This window comes from Theobroma cacao, chromosome 6, assembly GCF_053813885.1.
Source record: "Theobroma cacao isolate CCN51 chromosome 6, ASM5381388v1, whole genome shotgun sequence".
Classification (NCBI taxonomy): Eukaryota; Viridiplantae; Streptophyta; class Magnoliopsida; order Malvales; family Malvaceae; genus Theobroma; species Theobroma cacao.
Window position 1 is genome coordinate 8,801,460 of NC_142644.1, and position 8,270 is coordinate 8,809,729.

Genomic DNA, 8,270 nt, shown 5'->3' on the forward strand with positions numbered 1-8,270 from the left:
GATTGCCCTCATCACTAATAATTTCCCTTGAAGTACCAAATCGAGTGAAGATGTTCTTCTTAAAATTCATCACCAACTTTGAATCATTATGAGGAAACGCTACCGTTTCAACCCATTTGGAGACATACTTTATGGCAAGCAAGATGTATTTGTTGTTGTATGAAGATATGAATGGACACATGAAGTCAATACCCCATACATAAAAGATTTCTATCTCAAAGATATTGAAAGGCATCTCATGTCGCCTTGAGATATTACCCATTCTTTGGCACCTGTTATAATGCAAAACAAAATTGTGAGCATCCTTAAATAATGTAGGCCAATACAAACCTGATTGGAGGACTTTAGCAGTAGTCCTTGTTCCTCCAAAGTGCCTTCCATAATCTAAAGAATGGTAATGGTTAAGTACATTTTGAATTTTTTTTTTCTGGGACACATTTTTTGAAGATCTGGTCTTTACATTGCTTAAACAAGAAAGGCTCATCCCAAAATAAAATTTAACATCATGCAAAAATTTCTTTTTCTGATAAAAATTTAAATAAGGGGGAATAATATTGCTTACCAGATAATTCATGAAATCAACATACCAAGGAAGTGATTTCTTGCCAACTTGAAGGATTTGTTTGTCAGGGAACGTCTCTTTGATTAAAGTTGAATCTTTACCTTGAGCTTCCATCTCCAATCTTGAGAAGTGGTCTGCCACTTGATTTTTTATTCCTTTTCTGTCACGAGTCTCTAAATCAAACTCTTGTAGCAAGAGAATCCACCTTATTAATCTTCGTTTAGCATCTTTCTTCGCAATCAAATATTTGATAGCTAAATGGTCAATGTACACTATCACCTTTGTCCCCATCAGATAGGAGAGAAATTTGTCAAAAGCAAAAACTACAGCCAAAAGCTCATCTTCTATTATGGTATAATTTTTTTAGGCCTTCTTGCTAGCATAACAAATGGAATGAAAGATTTTATCCTTCTTTTGTCCCAAAACAGCTCCCACCGCATAGCCACATGCATGACACATTAATTCAAAAGGGAGAGTCCAATAGGGACAAATTATGATAGGTGCAAATATTAATCTTTGCTTCAATTCATCAAAAGCCACAAGACATTCATTATCAAAGTTAAATGGCATATCTTTTTTCCAATAAATTGCAAAGTGGTTAAGAAAATTTTGAAAAGTCTTTAATAAATCTTTTATAAAAACCAGCATGACCAAGAAAACTTCTAATAACTTTGACATTTATTGAGGGTGGTAATTTCTCAATTGTTTCAATTTTTGCTTTATCTACCTCAATGCCATAACTAGAGATTTTGTGCCTAAGAACAATACCTTCTTGCACCATGAAGTGACATTTCTTCCAATTGAGCACCAAATTTGTTTCTTCACATCTCTTGAGTACCTTAGCAAGATTTAAAAGACAATCATCAAAATTATTTCCAAAGAAAAATCATCCATAAATACCTCCAACCATTTCTCCACCATGTTTGGGAATACAACCATCATACATCTTTAAAAGGTGGCAGGTGCATTACATAATCTAAATGGCATTCTTCTAAAAGTAAAGGTGCAATAAGGACATGTAAATGTAGCATTTTCTTGATCTTCAGGGGCAATAGAAATTTGATTATAACTAGAATAACCATATAGAAAGCACTAATTCCTTACCAGCCAGGCAATCCAACATTTGATCAATGAATGGAAGAGGGAAGTGATCTTTCCTTGTAGCATTGTTGAGCTTGCGATAGTCTATGCACACTCTCCACCCATTCACAGTTCTTGTTGGAATGAGCTCATTATTGTCATTGGCAACCATAATCATTTCCCTTTCTTAGGAACATTGAACTAGACTTACCCATGAGCTATCAGAAATAGGATAAATTATTCCAACATCCAACCACTTGATGCTTTCTTTCTTGACCATTTCTTTCATGATGGGATTCAATCTTCTTTGTTGTTCAATTGTTGCTTTGTGATTTTCCTCAAGGAAAATTTTGTGCATATAAAAAGAAGAGCTAATTCCTTTAATATCAACTATGATCCACCCTATTGCTTTCTTAAATTCTCTGAGTGTACTTAATAACTTCTCTTCTTGCATGTTAGTAGGAAAAGCTGAAATACTAACTAGAATAGTAGAAGATTTTCCAAGAAAGCATACCTCAAGTGTGCAAGCAGAGGTTTGTATTCCGAAGTAGGTGGTTCCTTAATGGAGGGCTTAGAAACTAGCATCAAAGAAGGTGAAACATCTAAAGACTCAAATTGATGATTAGTTCTAAGTCTGGAGTGAGCATTTAACAAATTTGCATATTCAATAAATTCATCATCATCCCTATCAGAATTAACAACTAAACATGCTTCAAGAGGATCTTTGGGATATTCTTCTAAGAAAACATCTTGTGTAAAGTCATTTACCACACTCACGAAAAAGCAGTTTTAAGATGTCACAGGCAATTTTAAAGCTTTGAAAATATTAAACGTTACTTGTTGGTATTGAACTCTCAAAGTGAGCTCACATTTTTCAACATCAATCAAAACTCTAGCAGTTGCTAAGAATGCCCTTCCAAGGATGATTGGAATTTGCCTATTTTTTCCATGTCAAGAATTATAAAATTAACTGAAAAAATAAATTTATATATCTTGACAAGAACATCTTCAATAATTCCCCTTAGGTACACATAAGAGCGATCAGCCAGTTGCAAAGTAACAGAAATGGGTTTGCATTCCCCCAAACCAAGTTTCTCAAAAATTGACCAAGGAATTAAATTGATACTTGCACCTAAATCACTCAAAGCTTTTGCAAAAAATAAATTACCAATAATGCAAGGGATTGTGAAACTACCAGGATCTTTGAGTTTTGGTGGCAGTTTATTTTGGAAAATTGCACTATATTTTTCTATAAGGGAGCCAGTTTCAAACTCACCTAGCTTTCTCTTTTTGGAGAGGATGTCGTTCAATAACTTGACATAGCTGGGCATTTGTTCCAAAGCTTCAACAAAAGGAATATTTATGTGTAATTTCTTGAAGACATTGATGAACTTTTGAAATTGCTTTTCAAGCTTTTGCTTTTAGAGCCTTTAGGGAAAATGTGGTGGATGATGGATGACTTGAGAAATCCCTTGATTGTCAGCCTTTTCATCTTCTTTCTGTTCAACTTCAATTTCTTTTTAACACAATCCTTCCTTATCAACATGTTCATTTGCAGATTCAACTGCTTTTTCGTTCACCCCCTCAATTTCTTTTCCACTCCTTAAAGTGATTACTTGGCATTGTTCCTTACCTTTAGGATTGATTTGTGTGTCACTAGGTAAAAAACCTTGAGGTCTATTGTTGATGGAATTTGCAAGCTGTCCCACTTAGGTCTCAAGATTTCTCAATGAGGCACCTTGACTTTGAATTATAGCATCAGTCTTTGATATATATTGCAAGAGAAGTTCTTCCACTTGGGACCTCTTTTCAAGAATCGGTGGTCTACCTTGTTGTTAAAAACTAGGAGGCATGATGGCTTTTAGATTTGAAGGCTTTGCATTGTTCCATGAAAATTTGGGGTGGTTTTGCTAGCTAGGATTATAAGTATTGGAATATGGCTTATTCTGCTATCTATTAAAGTTCCTCACAAATTGGACTGATTCAGAATTATAAGGACATTGATCATTTAAATGGCCATCTCCACACATCTCACAAACTACAAATGAATTTTGAACTACATGAACTATCAGTGTGTCAAACTTCTTAGACAGTGCAACCACTTGTGTAGCTACTTAAGTAGTTAAGGTGCCAAGTGCATCAATTTCATAAGCTCCAATAACTTTCATTGAACTTGACCATTCTAAAGGCCATTGGCAATTATTTGATGCCATCTCTTCCAATATATTATTAGCATCTGTAGCATTCTTACTCATTAATGCCCCACCAACAGCAGCATCAATTGTGGTTTTTATTGACCTAACCAACCCATTGTAAAATGTCTAAACTTGCAACCAATCAGGAATCCCATGATGTGGACATCTTCTCAGTAGTTCTTTAAATCTATCCTAAGCTTTATACGAGGACTCACCATCAAATTGTGTGAATGAGGTGATATCATTCCTCATATTTGTAGTCTTGGCATGCGGAAAGAATTTTGCTAGAAACTTTTGAGCCAAGTCCTCCTAAGTAGTGATAAACCCATTGGGCAATGAACTAAGCCAACACTTTGCTTTATCCCTCCAAGAAAACAGAAGCAGTCTTAATCTAATAGCGTCATCAGTTACTCCATTGTATTTGAATGTATCGCACATTTCCAAGAAATTCACCAAATGAGAATTAGGATCATCATTGGGTAACCCGTTAAACTGACTGAAGACTTAATCATCTGAATGTAAGTTGGTTTAATTTCAAAATTATTTGCATTGATGGAAGGTCTTTTAATGCTTTGGTGTAAACTTTGCAAAAGAGGAATAGCATAATCCCCGTAGTGCTTTATTTGCTTCGGGAACTAAATTAATAGCATTATTGCCATTGTTGTTGTTATCCTCAGCCATTGTTTGATTTAAAGTTGCAACTTGCAAATTCTCCCTTCGACGTCTTCTAAAAGTTTTTTCTATCTCAAAATCGAAAAGAACAAGATTTAAGTTGTTTCTTCTTTGCATACACTGATTGAAGATATCTGTAGGCAAACAAAACTAATATTAAAACAAGAAAGATAAAATTTGAAGTAAGACTAAATTGCTTGGTATTAGTATTAGTAAAGATTTTGGAAATAATTCTCTAGCAATGATGCCAAAAACATGTTAGTTAAAATTCTACTACGCAAGTATACGTATCGAATAAATAGTATATAAGCAAGCAGAGCATCGATCCCACAGGGTATTGATATAAAATTTTACTAAGTACTAAAATTCAAACAATTTAGTTTTATTCAAATAATTAAAAGCTGAATTCTAATTAAACTAAAAACTACTCAACTAAAACTAATTTAATTAAAAATTAAAGCAACATGATAATTGGGTAAAAAGCAAATCAAACAAGCTTAGGATTATAATATCCCTCACACTTAATCTAAATTGACCTTTTCTTCCTTAACATATTTCAATGGGTTGAATTGCTAACCTAGAGTCCTCAATAATTTATAAGGTCTCATGACTCATCTTATAAAAAATCTATTTTAGCCAAAACACTGTATCCTTATGTGAATTGAAATTAAAACAGACTCATTAAGTTCATGTTCTAATTTGGCTACATAAGGCCTATAGGTATATCCCTATCCTATACACAAATCAATTAATATGATCATATACTATTTCAATTTTAGTCTACGCTAAACTCCCCTTCCCAAGTTTGTTTAGGTTCCTAAATCAATTTAATTGGTGATCAAGTAATTAGAAGCATTAAGAACAAATTGGAATAAACAATTCAAATCCCATTAAAGATAAGATTGAAGGAGATTAAAAGTTTAGATTACATGTGAGTTCAATTGCAATCTTAGAAAAACAAATTTAGCTCATAATATCTAATAAAAACTTCATCCAAAGAAATTTAGCCATCAATCCAAGTCAAAGGAAATGAGAAAAACAAAAAAGTAAAGAGAGAAAACTAATAGTTGGGGCTTTGTGATCTTGATTCTTTCTCTAATTCTCTTATTTTCTTGCTTTGTTCTTGGCTCCAAATCTCCAGAACAGTTGCTTGCTGCCTCCTCCTTAAAATCTCTGAAAAAGGTCCCTTAAATAGGCTCCAAGTAACCTAATTTTCAAAATCTCATCAACCTTTTTTATTTTTGGAAAATTGCCCAACACTGCGATGCTACTTTTCCAGCACTGTAGCCTTTTTCTCCTAGTGCTGTGGCAGTTGATCAACTTTGAATATGATTTTAACCATGATCTACTCCGTACTTGGAAAAGTGGTAAACGTAAAAGTTGTAGCCCTGTCTTGTCTTTACAATGGCTTAATCATCATGTCAATTAGACTTCTGGATTGAAAGATATGCTCCAAATACTGCATCATGTTCAGTCCACGCATACTGCTGTAGTGCTTCAAATTAGACAAATATTTTGACCATGATCTAATCAGAATTGGAAAAAGTGGTAAATATAAAAGTTGTATCCCTTCTTCTTAGCATTCTAGTGGTCTATGAAACACTTCATTTGGAGTTTTGTAAAGAGATATATGGTCAAAATACCACAACATATATGAATGAAATCATCACCATACTTGCACGGATTTTTATCATATGAGCCTTTTTCATCAAATTTCCTACAAAAGCAATAGAAAAAACCAGCAATAACTACTCTTAAAGTAATTTAACACAAAACAACATAAAATTTAACTAAAGTAACTTAAATTAACTACTCAACATGAAACACCTAAAATGGTAACGATCCGAATCTAAAATCTCAAAGATCTAACTACTTAAGCCCCCAAAATGTGTCAAAATAACTCTACATAATAGAGTTATCACCCTTGCATTTATCAAAGTGCCCACAGTGGCTAAGAATGGATGTCCTAGGATGATCAGAACCTCTTGATCCTCCTCCATCTCACGTACTTTGAAGTCTACTAGAATGAACAATTTCCCAACTTTAAGCAAGACATCTTCTATCACCCCACAGTGGTGCCTCATTGTTCTGTTAGCTAGTTGCAAGGTGACTGTAGTGGGTTGAATCTCCTTTAGTCTAATTCTCCCAGCAGTAGATAAAGGCATAATTGAGACACCATAACCTAATTCACACAAAGCTTGTGAAAAATTAAAATTACAAATTGAGAAAGGGATAGAAAAACTCCTTGGGTCCTAAAGCTTTGGTGGAAGCTTGTTCTGGATTATTACAATACACTCCTCAGTGATTGTAATTGTCTCAAAGTCCTCCAGTTTCCTCTTCTTTGTCAATATGCCCTCTAGAAACTTCACATATGATGGCATTTGCTCTAAAGCTTCTACAAAAGGAATGTTGATGTGAAGCTTTTTGAATACCTCATGAAATTTTTGGAAGTTTTTATCAAGCTTTTATTTTTGGAGGCACTGAGGAAAAGGTAGTGGTAGTAAAGTTGCCTTGGCTTTATTCTTTTGACTTTGCTTGTCAGCTGTCTTAATCACTGTTTTCTTCTCAATAAGCTCATCTTGAAAATTAACTTGCCTTGTTCAACCTTTTTTTCGTTCCTCGAGGTGATTGCCATAACTTGTTTCTTACCTTCTTTCCTTGGATTCACCTCTATATCACTAAGTAATGTTCCTTAAGGTCGGTTGTTTAATAAATTGGCAAGTTGACCAACCTAAGTCTCAAGGTTTCGAATTGATGCTGCTTGACTCTAAATGAGAGCTATTTGACTTTGTATAATGCTATCATTCTGTGTCATGTACTGCCTTAGTAGATCTTCCACAACTGGTTTTTTTTCTAAAATAGATGTGCCAGCTTGCTGGTGAAATGATATACGTGCATTTAGCCTTAAAGTTGAGGATGAACCTTCATTATTAGCCCTAGAGAAAATAGGATGATTCCTCCACCCTGAGTTGTAAGTGTTGAAGTAAGGGTTATTATGCTATCTATTACCCACAAATTGCACTATCTCTGTTAAGCTTGGACACTAATGACTTGTATGATTATCTCTATAATACTCACAAGCTATAAAAGGACTTTGAACACTATTAGTACCAAAAGATTCAAGAGTTTTAGTTAAGGTTGCTACCTGAGTTGACAACGTTGTCATAGCATCAACGTTATGAATTCCAGCTACTTTCATCGGTAGTGATCGCTTGGTTGGCCATTAGTAATTATCTGCAGACATTTCCTTTAGCAAATCATATGCCTCATCAATTGATTTTTCCATCAAAGCTCCTCCTGCAGCAGCTTCAATGGTGGTTCGAACCTGCCCACTCAAACCATTATAAAAAGTCTGCACTGGAAGCCACTTTGGGAGACCATGATGAGGACAATGCCTAAGCAATTCTTTATATCTTTCCTCGGCTTCATACAATGATTTAGAATCTAGTTGCATGAATGATGTAATGTCATTCCTCATATTTGTTATCTTAGTTGGAGGGAAGAATTTGACAAGGAATTTATGAGCAAGATCATCCCATGTTGTTATGGAGCTAGTTGGGAGTGCATTTAGCCAAGCCTTAGCTTTATCCCTAAAAGAGAAGGGAAAAAGCCACAACTAAATGCATCATTTCTGACACCATTGTGCTTGAATGTGTCACAAATTTCAAGAAGTTTGATATATGGCCATTTAGATCATCACCTGGAAAACCCCCAAACTGAATTGATGTTTGAATCATGGTGATGACAGCTGACTTGATTTC

At 34.5% G+C, this 8,270-nt stretch overlaps 2 non-coding genes across 2 annotated transcripts; both read left to right on the top strand.

Moving 5' to 3' along the window:
* The first annotated feature begins 3,985 nt into the window (after positions 1-3,985).
* On the top strand, positions 3,986-4,092 carry LOC148762061 (small nucleolar RNA R71). The gene has a single exon (XR_016027299.1). It is a non-coding gene; the product is annotated as a small nucleolar RNA R71 (small nucleolar RNA).
* Positions 4,093-7,883: 3,791 nt separating this feature from the next.
* Positions 7,884-7,990, top strand: LOC148762062 (small nucleolar RNA R71). The gene has a single exon (XR_016027309.1). It is a non-coding gene; the product is annotated as a small nucleolar RNA R71 (small nucleolar RNA).
* Positions 7,991-8,270: the final 280 nt, after the last annotated feature.